The following is a 13,072-nucleotide window of genomic DNA, read 5'->3' on the forward strand; positions in this document are numbered from 1 at the left end:
TTGGCTTCCCAACTCTCTGGTCCCTGTGTTCAGGGCCCGCTCCTCTTTAGCTCAGCCCTTTGGGAAGGCTGGTCCTTTGGGATGAGCAGGTAGAATCTGTACTTGGAGAAATGGTACTAGTATTAGTTTGTGTCTATTGGCAGTCATGCTTCAGTTATCAAAAACTTCATTTCATTTTTTGATCCTGCTGTTTTAACATGTTGGAGAATCTTGGACAAATTAATGTTTTGATTTTTCATATGTGTTCCCTTTTACCTGGAATTTTTGTCAGTTATCTGGGGAGAAAAATAGTCCCTTCATTTAACCAGGAGGTCCCATCATGATTTGAGGGGAGGAGAGTCTTGACCAGAACCACTAAGGGAGTGGTTATCTCTCTTTTTCCCCACCTTTATTGAGATATGATTGACATATAATGTTGTGTAAGTTTAAGGTGTACAATGTGACGATTTGATACATATGTACATTGCAAAATGATTACCACAATAAGGTTAGTTATCGCCTCCATCACATCACATATTTCTTTTTGCATTGTTGTGAGAACATTTAAGATCTACTCCTTAGCAACTTTCAAGTACATAATACAGCACTGTTAATTATAGTCACCATGCTACACACCAGATCTCCAGAAATTATCTCATAAATGGAAGTTTGTACCCTTTGACCAACATCTTTGCATCTCCTCCAACCCCAGGTCGCTTGCAACCACCATTCTTCTCTGTTTCTATCAGTTTGGTTTTTTTCAGATTCCACATGTAACTGAGATCATAGCGTATTTGTCTTACTCTATCTGACTTTTTTCACTTAGCATAATGCTCTCAAGTTATCCATGTCACAAATGGCAGAATTTTCTTCTTTCTCATGACTGAATAATATTCCAATGCATAGATATACCACAACTTATTTATCCATTCATCCATCTATGGACACTTAGATTGTTTCCATGTCTTGGCTATTGTGAATAATCCTGCAATGAACATGGGGGTGCAGATGTCTCCTCAAGATAGTGATTTAATTTCCTTCAGATATGTACCCAGAAGTGGGGTTACTGGATCATATGGTAGTTCTATTTATAATTTTTATAGGAACCTCCATACTATTTCCATAGTGGCTTCACCAATTCATAATCCCACCAACAGTGCATTAGGTTTCCCTGTTCTCCACATCTTCGACAACACTTATCTCTTATCTACTTGATAATAGCCATTTAAACAAGTGTGAGGTATTATCTTATTGTGATTTTGTTTCGAGCATCTTTTCATGTACCTATTGGCCATTTGTATGTCTTCTTTGGAAAAATGTCTTTTCAGGGCTTCTTTGCTCATTTTTAAACAGGATTAAATATATATACAATATATATATTTTGCTCTTGACTCGTATGAGTTCTTTACATATTTTGGATATTAACCCCTTATTGGTTTGCAAATATTTTCTCCCATTCCATAGGTTGTTTATTTTGTTGATTGTTTTTTTTCTCTCCATAAGCTTTTTTTTTTTTTTTTTTCATAAGCTTTTTAGTTTGATATACTCCCACTTTATTTTTTGCTTTCGTTGCTTGTGCTTCTGTTGTCATACCCAAAAACTCATTGCCAAGACCAAGGTCAAGTTTTTTCCCCCATGTTTTCTTCTAGGAGTTTTACGAATTCAAGTTTTAATACATTTAAGTCTTTAACCCATTTTAAGTTAATTTTTAAAGTGTTGTTTGTATCTTGACTGTAGCTGCTGTGGGCAGTCACTGGGACTGGTAAGACTCACTTAAGCCCTGTAAATGAATTTTTTTTTTACTATCAAGGTAAAGTCTATAAGTCTCCTCTGTTGTCCTTCTATTCCCCACAAGACCACAGAACATTTCTTTAACTCAGTATCTGATTTAACAACTCCTGCCTTTCTTCATTTTATTTCTGCTCTACTTCCAGAAGACCTTCTAAATCCAGCTTTTGCTCTCGTTTCAAAGTCTTACTCAAATTTCAGATTTTCCCCTATTGACTCCCTCTATTTCCTCAATCCAAACAAAACAAATCACTCTCTTTTCTGCAATCCCCTAAGATTATGTACATATTTCAATCACACAACTTGTTACAATAAATTGCATTTTGTCTTCTAGATTATCAGTCCTCTGGGCAGGGCCTCAAACGATTTATTTTATTATTCTCAATGTTTATTATACACAGTAAGGACTCAATATCTGTTTAGTGATTGAATGTACTATGTATTTGTATCAACATAATCGATTTAGTCACTCTGCTTACCAAGGGGGAAAAGACTCCTTCATTCATTCAACAAGTACTTGCAGAAGGCCAACTATGTTCTGGGCATGGGAATTTCTACTAGTTGCTCCTTTGAAAAAAGGCTCAGACCAGAATAGAAGTACCTGTGCCATATCTTGGAAAGTATCAAGACAGTAGTAGACATGTTTCATTTGTAAAGACTAATCAGACATTAGCGAGGAGCATTTCACAAAAAGATTACATGAAAAAATGAAAAGTTCAATTTGATGCCAGATTACTGGGGATATTAAAGTATCAACAAGTACATTTGGGAAAACTTTCTGCACGTGTGTGCACACACACACTGAAAACACAAATGTGGTGTTCAGTAAATGCAGTTGACTAAAACTGAGGAGATTCATTTTAGTGGGTTGCCAGCATCGATAGTGGGCAAAGTCCTATAAAGCACACTTTGAAACCTTTGACAAAGCCATTCCAGTACTGGGAATTTATTCAAAGAAAACAATTCAAACGAAGAAAAATACCCTGAAAAAGTTTGTAAAGCAATACAATATTAAGTAACAGGGAAGTATTGGACACAATCTCAGTGTCTCTCTGTAATCTACATAAATTATGATCTATCATTATTTTACTACTCTAAAACCCATTAACATAAAAGTTATGATATATATGTTGTCATATGAGAGAGTCTTAAAGATGAACATGAAAAGGATAAAAATGACAGTGCAAAAATTCTAACTAGCTATAAAGTCTTTTTCTGTGCATATTTACATAAATCATGTAAAGATAAAAAATTAGAAGGAAACACCAAATATAGGGGCATTACAGCTGAGATTTTTAAAATTACATTCTTTTTTATGGTTTTACATTCATATTTAATATCATCTGTATTGTAATTCTTTTACTAGAATCTACCTTGTCTCTTTGACACTTTAAGCAGGGCACTTAATTTCCCTGGCCATCATTTATCCAAGGGGGAAAAAAATCTGACTGTGTAACTCAGTATGTTACTAGAGGATTAAATAAGATCATATTTGCATAGTATGTCAACAATCTCTGTTATATACTGAGACCTGAACCAGCCTATTCCGTGCCAGATGCTATTACATTTTCTATCACCCATCTACCAATGGCAAGCTCCCAAACTGCTCCACATTTATCAATTCAGAATAAAAGCCTGTCTTTATCCAGTGAAAAACTTCTCACAGAATTAGGATACTGCCGTACACACAGTAGATGCCTGATACAGGTTTCTCAAAGGGAATAGTTTCCTTTTCATCTGACATAATCCTCAACACAGATGAGCTCAGAAATTCTTATCCACATCCAACAGCAGCATTTTGATTCATTCCATTTCAGTGCGGAAACAGAAGGAGATGAGGTGTCTCTGAGCAACGATCCTTTGTTCTCACCTGCAAAGCTGTCTTCTCATTCAGTCTCTGCAGAGGTCCTCAGAAAAAAAGAGGTGGCCGATTTTTCCAGAAGATGAAATATGTCTTCTGGGTATAGTGGTCTTGAAAAGTGTACTTTAACCTGTTTGATCCAAAAACTGCTGAGCTGAGGTTCGTAATAGAATTCATGCACCAAGCTGCATGCCTGGCAGTGGAGTGCGAGATGGAGTCCCTCCCTCCGGGTCCCATGTTCAGGGACATGGCTTTGTAACATTGAGACATTGGCAGAGTGCCTCCTGAGGCTCTTTTTCCAGAAGGCTGAGCTGCTTTCTGGTCCTAAAGGTCCTGCCAACACTCAGCAACTCTGATCTGTGAAACCAGCTGGCTAAGAACTGGGGAGGCAGGTGGATCGCTACAAGAAATACCTACTTCCTTCTCTTCCCTTTCATAAATACCTGCAGCAAAAGCAAGGGACAACTATTGTTTAGATTTGATGTATAGATTCAGAGCTTTTTTTTTTTTTTTTTTTTTTACCATAAGTAAAGAAATTACTTGGAAAGACTAAAGGGTTTAGAATTCTCCCCCTTAGAATAAGCTCAGTAAACCTCAAACAGAATAAACAGAAGGAACTCCACACCCGGGCATATATTTAAACTACTGAGAACCCCATTTAAAGATATAACCTTAAAAGTAGCCAGAGAAAAAATATTTTATACATAAGGGAATAAAAGTACAAATAATGGCTGACTTTCAGAAGTTATAGAGTAAGGTCTAGAAGATAACATTACCATGTCCAAGCTCGTACTGCTCACAGAACAATAGGGCAATAAATCGAGAGACAAGTTGTTGGGGCGAGGAATAGCAGCTTTATTTGGAAAGCCAACAAACCAAAAAATAGTGGACTTGTGTCCCAAAGAACCATCTTGCCTGAGTTAGAATTCAGGCTTCTTTTATACTAAAAGGAGAGGGACTAAAGCCAAACATTTCCTGGTTCCAGTCAGTCTCTGGAGAGGATGTGTTAATTTCTTCCTTCCTGCAGTTATTCACAGGTGGACCTGGTCGGGATGTTTCCTGTGAGCTTAACAAAGGTATTTTAGCTTCATGCTCATTATCTGGGAGGCAGGGTTCCCAGAGAGGGGCCATTATGTATAATTTAAGCTTATAGGCAACATCTCTTTTGTGATTAACTTATAATAGAATACAAAGGTTGTTCCCTATCACAGTTCCCCACTGTCAGTGTCTATTCCACAATCTTGTGGGGAAAGGGATGAAGACCACTCTGGCTACTTTCTGCTGAATGGGGGCAATGAATATTCCTTAGAATCTTTAGTCAGTAGTAAAATCCTCTTTCCTTTTTTATCTGCGACTATTTGAATCTGATGAAACCCCTTAGCATTTTGTTGTCTAATTTGTAATTGAACTTGGAGTTTTGGTTCCAGTTCCCAATACATATACTAAATTCCTATGCTATTTATTTGGACAAAAATAAACAAATAGGTTGATGCTTCTCCAGCTACAATGAAATTACCATTTACTTCAGTTGGATAGGCTGACCTCATGAACAGAGTTCAGTTTAGTGCTCAATGTTCTACCATATTTGGCAACTGCTAGTTCTTCTAGAGCATTTATGGATTCTCCCACCCAGGCAGACACCTGGAATGGCCTATCATACAATATTTCAAAGGGGCTTAATTTAAGCCTGCTTCTGGGAGCCACTGATCCATGACAGGGCAGCTGGCAAGGCTGTATCCCAAGGTAAATTAATATTCATTTTCTCAGTTTTTCCTGTTGATTGAGGTCTCCAGGATGAATGTTGTTCCAATGCCTTAATCCAAATCAGGGGACAATTTCTTTCAGGAGGGCTTTAACCAATTAAAAAGTACTGATTTTTTATTTATGTGTGTGATTTTCTAAAGCGCTGATTTTAAAAACTGCTACACACAAAACAACTTGTCCACAAAACATTCTCCTTCTCTTTTGAAAGTTTTATCATGCATTGTTAATCATTCACCAGTCTTTTATTTTAAATTTTATTGGCTAATTGAGACAAACAGTTCTGAGACCGTTCTTCCACCACTGATTAAGACTGGGGTGGCAGATATTGGGGATAATATTCATTTAGCCCTCTGAGCTTTCTGGGCAGACTTGGTGACCTTGCCAACTCCAGCTGCCTTCTTATCCACTGCTTTGATGATAGCCACAGCAACCATCTGTCTCATGTCACAAACACCAAAATGACCAGAGGAGGATAGAGAAGCTCTCCACACACATGGGCTTGCCAGGAACCATATCAACGATAGCAGGATCACCAGATTTCAAGAATTTGGGGCTATCTTCCAGCTTCTTCCCAGAACGATGATCAGTCTTCTCCTTCAGCTCAGCAAACTTGCAAGCAATGTGAGCTGTGTGACAATCCAGCACAGGTGAATATCCAGCACTGATATGGTTCAAGATAATCACTTGAGCTGGAAGCCACCTGCTTCCATCAGTGGGTCATTTTTGCTGTCACCAACCACATTGCCATGACGAACATCTTTGACAGACATGTTCTTGACGTTGAAGCCCACACTGTCACCAGGAAGGGCTTTACTCAAAGCTTCATGGTGCATTTCAACAGACTTTACTTGAGTTGTAATGTTGACTGGAGCAAAGGTGACCACCATGCTAGGTTTGAGAACACCAGTCTCCCCTCGACCCAGAGGGACAGTGCCAATACCAATTTTGTAGATGTCCTGGAGGGGCAGACACAAGGACTTGTCAGTTGGATGAATTGGTGGCAGGATGCAATCCAGAGCTTCAAGCAGCATGGCGCTACTGGCATTGCCATTTCTAGGGCTGACTGTCCATCCCTTGAACCAAGGCATGCTAGCACTTGGCTCCAGCATGTTTTCACTATTCCAGCCAGAAATTGGTACAAATGCTACTGTGTCAGGGTTGTAGCCAATTTTCTTAATGTAGGTGCTGACTTACTTAGCAACCTCCTCATATCTCTTCTGGCTGTAGGGTGGCTCAGTGGAATCTGTTGTTAGCTCCAACAACCAGCTGTTAGCTCCAACAGCTAGCTGTTTCACACCCAGAGTATAAGCCAGAAGGGTATGTTCACGGGTCTGCCCATTCTTGGAGATAACTGCTTCAAATTCACCAACACCAGCAGCAACAATCAGGATAGCATAGTCAGCCTGGGTCAACATGATTTCGATAAAGTCAGCATGTTTTTGATAAAGTCTCTGTGTCTTGGAGCATCAGTGATGGTCACATAGGACTTGCTGGTCTCGAATTTCCACAGGGAGATATCAATGGTGATACCACACTCACGTTCAGCTTTCAGTTTGTTCAAGACCCAGGCATCCTCTTCAGAGACTTTCTGTCCAGGTGGGATACGCTTCTAACCATCCTGAAAAAGTATCCACAAATACTGGCAGGTATCTGAAATCTCCTGCAGCTCAAGGCATTTGAGTCCAGTCCTCAGTGGCACAGGTTCCTATGTTGGGTCCTCATCTGGGGAGGTCCAACAGCAGTCTTTGGGTTTATTTTTAGCACAAAACATGCAATTCTGATTGACTCGCTGGATGGTGTTGTGTACGTAAGGCCCCATTACATACTTTTGAATCCATTGCAATTTGGCATCTCTCCCATAATGGGCACTATTTTTTTTTTAATCACTCATCAGTTTTATACACATCAGTGTAAACATGTCAATCCCAATCGCCCAATTCAGCACACCACCATCCCCACCCCACCGTGGTTTTCCCCCCTTGGTGTCCATACGTTTGTTCTCTACATCTGTGTCTCAACTTCTGCCCTGCAAACCGGTTCATCTGTACCATTTTTCTCGGTTCCACATACATGCGTTAATATACGATATTTGTTTTTCTCTTTCTGACTTACTTCACTCTGTATGACAGTCTCTAGATCCATCCACGTCTCAACAAATGACTCAATTTCGTTCGTTTTTATGGCTGAGTAATATTCCATTGTATATATGTACCACATCTTCTTTATCCATTCGTCTGTCGATGGGCATTTAGGTTGCTACCATGACCTGGCTATTGTAAATAGTGCTGCAATGAACATTGGGGTGCATGTGCCTTTTTGAATTACGGTTTTCTCTGGGTATATGCCCAGGAGTGGGATTGCTGGGTCATATGGTAATTCTATTTTTAGTTTTTTAAGGAACCTCCATATTGTTCTCCATAGTGGCTGTATCAATTTACATTCCCACCAACAGTGCAAGAGGGTTCCCTTTTCTCCACACCCTCTCCAGCATTTGTTTGTAGATTTTCTGATGATGCCCATTCTAACTGGTGTGAGGTGATACCTCATTGTAGTTTTGATTTGCATTTCTCTAATAATTAGTGATGTTGAGCAGCTTTTCATATGCTTCTTGGCCATCTGTATGTCTTCTTTGGAGAAATGTCTATTTAGGTCTTCTGCCCATTTTTGGTTTGGGTTGTTTGTTTCTTTAATATTGAGCTGCATGAGCTGTTTATATATTTTGGAGATCAATCCTTTGTTCGTTGATTCATTTGCAAATATTTTCTCCCATTCTGAGGTTTGTCTTTTGGTCCTGTTTATGGTTTCCTTTGCTGTGCAAAAGCTTTGAAGTTTCATTAGGTCCCATTTGTTTATTTTTGTTTTTATTTCCATTACTCTAGGAGGTGGATCAAAAAAGATCTTGCTGTGATTTATGTCAAAGAGTGTTCTTCCTATGTTTTCCTCTAAGAGTTTTATAGTGTCCAGTCTTACATTTAGGTCTCGAATCCATTTTGAGTTTATTTTTGTGTATGGTGTTAGGGAGTATTCTAATTTCATTCTTTTGCATGTAGCTGTCCAGTTTTCCCACCACCACTTATTGAAGAGACTGTCTTTTCTCCATTGTATATCTTTGCCTCCTTTGTCATAGATTAGTTGACCATAGGTGTGTGGGTTTATCTCTGGGCTTTCTATCTTTTTCCATTGATCTATGTTTCTGTTTTTGTGCCGGTACCATATTGTCTTGATTACTGTAGCTTTGTAGTATACTCTGAAGTCAGGGGGCCTGATTCTTCCAGCTCCATTTTTTTCCCTCAAGACTGCTTTGGCTCTTCGGGGTCTTTTGTGTCTCCATACAAATTTTAAGATGATTTGTTCTAGTTCCGTTAAAAAATGCCATTGGTAATTTGATAGGAATTGCATTGAATCTGTAGATTGCTTTGGGTAGTATAGTCATTTTCACAATATTGATTCTTCCAATCCAAGAACATGGTATTTCTCTCCATCTGTTGGTATCATCTTTAATTTCTTTCATCAGTGTCTTATAGTTTTCTGCATACAGGTCTTTTGCCTCCCTAGGTAGGTTTATTCCTAGGTATTTTATTCTTTTTGTTGCAATGGTAAATGAGAGCGCTTCCATAATTTCTCTTTCAGATTTTTCATCATTAGTGTATAGGAATGCAAGAGATTTCTGTGCATTAATTTTGTATCCTGCTACTTTACCAAATTCATTGATTAGCTCTAGTAGTTTTCTGGTGGCATTTTTAGGATTCTCTATATATAGTATCATGTCATCTGCGAACAGTGACAGTTTTACTTCTTCTTTTCCAATTTGTATTCCATTTTCACCGTTGAGAATGATGTTTGCTGTGGGTTTGTCGTACATGGCCTTTATTATGTTGAGGTAGGTTCCCTCTATGGCCACTTTCTGGAGAGTTTTTATCATAAATGGGTGTTGAATTTTGTCAAAAGCTTTTTCGGCATCTATTGAGATGATCATATGGTTTTTCTTCTTCAATTTGTTAATATGGTGTATCACATTGATTGATTTGCGTATGTTGAAGAATCCTTGCATCCCTGGGATAAATCCCACTTGATCGTGGAGTATGATCCTTTTAATGTGTTGTTGGATTCTGTTTGCTAGTATTTTGTTGAGGATTTTTGCATCTATATTCATCAGTGATATTGGTCTATAATTTTCTTTTTTTGTAGTATCTTTGTCTGGTTTTGGTATCAGGGTGATGGTGGCCTCATAGAATGAGTTTTGGAGTGTTCTTTCCTCTGCAATTTTTTGGAAGAATTTCAGAAGGATGAGTGTTAGCTCTTCTCTAAATGTTTGATAGAATTCACCTATGAAGCCATCTGGTCCTGGACTTTTGTTTGTTGGAAGATTTTTAATCACAGTTTCAATTTCATTACTTGTGATTGGTCTGTTCATATTTTCTGTTTCTTCCTGGTTCAGTCTTGGAAGGTTATACCTTTCTAAGAATTTGTCCATTTCTTCCAGGTTGTCCATTTAATTGGCATAGAGTTGCTTGTAGTAGTCTCTTAGGATGCTTTGTATTTCTGTGGTGTCTGTTGTAACTTCTCCTTTTTCATTTCTAATTTTATTGATTTGAGTCCTCTCCCTCTTTTTCTTGATGAGTCTGGCTAATGGCTTATCAATTTTGTTTATCTTCTCAAAGAACCAGCTTTTAGTTTTATTGATCTTTGCTATTGTTTTCTTTGTTTCTATTTCATTTATTTCCGCTCTGAACTTTATGATTTCTTTCCTTCTGCTAACTTTGGGTTTTGTTTGTTCTTCTTTCTCTAGTTCCTTTAGGTGTAAGGTTAGATTGTTTACTTGAGATTTTTCTTGCTTCTTTAGGTAGTGTGTGTTTGTGCTTTTCACGTTTTTTTCCCTGTAATTCATTTCTAATCTCATAGCATTGTGGTCAAAAAAGATGTTTGATATGATTTCAATTTTCTTAAATTTACTGAGGCTTGATTTGTGACCCAAGATGTGATCTCTCCTGGAGAATGTTCTGTGTGCACTTGAGAAGAAAGTGTAATCTGCTGGTTTTGGATGGAATGTCCTATAAATATCAATAAATCTATCTGGTCTATTGTGTCATTTAAAGCTTCTGTTTCCTTATTTAATTTTATTTTGGATGATCTGTCCATTGGTGTAAGTGAGGTGTTAAAGTCCCCCACTATTATTGTGTTACTGTCGATTTCCTCTTTTATAGCTGTTAGCAGTTGCCTTATGTATTGAGGTGCTTCTATTTTGGGTGTATATATATTTATAATTGTTATATCTTCTTGGATTGATCCCTTGTTCATTATGTAGTGTCCTTCCTTGTCTCTTGTAAAATTCTTTATGTTAAAGTCTATTTTATCTGATATGAGTATAGCTACTCCAGCTTTCTTCTGATTTCCATCTGCATGGAATATCTTTTTCTATCCCCTGACTCTCAATCTGTTTGTGTCCCTAGGTCTGAAGTGGGTCTCTTGTAGACAGCATATGTATGGGTCTTGTTTTTGTATCCATTCAGCAAGCCTGTGTCTTTTGGTTGGAGCATTTAATCCATTGACGTTTAAGGTAATTATCTATATATATGTTCCTATGACCATTTTCTTAATTGTTTTGGGTTTGTTTTTGTAGGTCCTTTTCTTCTCTTGTGTTTCCCACTTAGAGAAATTCCTTTAGCATTTGTTGTAGAGCTGGTTTGGTGGTGCTGAATTCTCTTAGCTTTTGCTTGTCTGTAAAGCTTTTGATTTCTCCATCGAATCTCAATGAGATCCTTGCCGGGTAGAGTAATCTTGGTTGTCAGTTCTTCCCTTTCATCACTTTAAGTATATCATGCCACTCCCTTCTGGCTTGTAGAGTTTCTGCTGAGAAATCAGTTGTTAACCTTATGGAAGTTCCCTTGTATGTTACTTGCCATTTTTCCCTTGCTGCTTTCAATAATTTTTCTTTGTCTTTAATTTTTGCCAATTTGATTACTATGTGTCTCGGCGTGTTTCTCCTTGTGTTTATCCAGTATGGGACTCTCTGTGCTTCCTGGACTTGGGTGGCTATTTCCTTTCCCATTTTAGGGAAGTTTCTGACTATAATCTCTTCAAATATTTTCTCGGGTCCTTTCTCTCTCTCTTCTCCTTCTGGGACCCCTATAATGTGAATGTGGTTGCATTTAATGTTGTCCCAGAGGTCTCTTAGGCTGTCTTCATTTCTTTTCATTCTTTTTTCTTTAGTCTGTTCTGCAGCAGTGAACTCCACCATTTGGTCTTCCAGGTCACTTATCCGTTCTTCTGCCTCAGTTATTCTGCTATTGATTCTTTCTGTTGTATTTTTCATTTCAGTTATTGTATTGTTCATCCCTGTCTGTTTGTTCTTTAATTCTTCTAGGTCTTTGTTAAACATTTCTTGCATCTTCTCAATCTTTGCTTCCATTCTTTTTCCAAGGTCCTGGATCATCTTCACTATCATGATTCTGAATTCTTTTTCTTGAAGGTTGCCTATCTCCACTTCATTTAGTTGTTTATCTGGGGTTTTATCTTGTTCCTTCATCTGGTGTATAGCCCTCTGCCTTTTCATCTTGTCTATCTTTCTGTGAATGTGGTTTTTGTTCCACAGGCTGCAGAATTGTAGTTCTTCTTGCTTCTGCTGTCTGCCCTCTGGTGGATGAGGCTATCTAAGAGGCTTGATGGGAGGGACTTCAGATTTTTTTAATATGGCAAAAATAAGCATAAAATTATCAATAATCACAATAAAAGTAGGTGGATTAATTTTCCTATTAAAATGCAGGTCTCTCATATATTGAGTTAAAAGTAAAGTCCAAGATGCATATTAGTCTGCTCAGGCTGCCATAAAAGAATTCCATAGACTAGGTAACTTAACAGAAATTTATTTCTCAGTGTTCTGGAGTCTGAGAAGTCCAAGATCTAGGTGCTAACAATGTAGATTTAAGCTGAGCTTCTCTTGGCTTACTGATGGTTGCCCTCTAACTATGTCCTCACATGGTGGAGAAAGAAAGAGGATGAGAGAGAGGGCTGTAGTTTCTTGTCCCCTGCTTAGAAGGACACCAATCCCATCATGGGGGCTCCACCCTCATGACCTCATCTAAACATGCCCCACCTCCAAAAATCATCACATTGGGGGTTAGGGCTTCATCTCATAAATTTGTGAGGGGGAGGCACAAAAACATCCAATCCATACTAAGGCACATCTGAAACAAACATGTGAGGGTTAAAAGGATGGAAAAAAGATACATTAGACAAATGTTAAACTGAAAGCAAGCTAATAACGTCAATATTGGCAAAAAAAAAAAACTTAAGGTGAACATCTGATAAACACAGAGTCCTCCCACAAGATAGGTCATGCATCTTCCTAACTACACAAGACAGCTACAGAATATATAGACATACAGAGAGAGATTGGTAAATCCACAGTCATAGTGGGAAAATTCAGGACACTTTCCCCAGAAAACGACAGATCAAGTAATTTTTTTTAAAGTTGGATTTATACAATACCATTATAACTTGAATTTTTTGTGGTTTCTGGTTTTCTACTTCTGTGTTTGAGAACCGTTCATCTGTTTGCCTGTTCATCATAGCTGACCTACAGGGCCCCTGGGGGAGGCGAGGGTTGTGTGTCCACATGGGGGGCACTGGAAACTTGTTTCTAAGTCTTATTTCTGGTCCCTGCTTGTGCTCATCAACTAC

The 13,072-nt window shown here is 38.3% G+C and overlaps 1 pseudogene across 1 annotated transcript in view; it reads right to left on the bottom strand.

Annotated features, from left to right (window-relative positions):
- The window catches only part of LOC309667853 (elongation factor 1-alpha 1 pseudogene), a 21,186-nt pseudogene continuing 8,114 nt past the window's right edge, over positions 1-13,072 (bottom strand). The window contains exons 2-3 of the transcript XR_014268528.1: positions 3,638-7,001; positions 1-96 (exon numbers count right to left, since the gene is read on the bottom strand). The product of XR_014268528.1 is annotated as an elongation factor 1-alpha 1 pseudogene (transcript). The remainder of the gene's footprint in view (positions 97-3,637; positions 7,002-13,072) is intronic.

Source organism: Balaenoptera physalus, assembly GCF_965194825.1.
Source record: "Balaenoptera physalus genome assembly, chromosome: 10".
Lineage (NCBI taxonomy): Eukaryota > Metazoa > Chordata > Mammalia > Artiodactyla > Balaenopteridae > Balaenoptera > Balaenoptera physalus.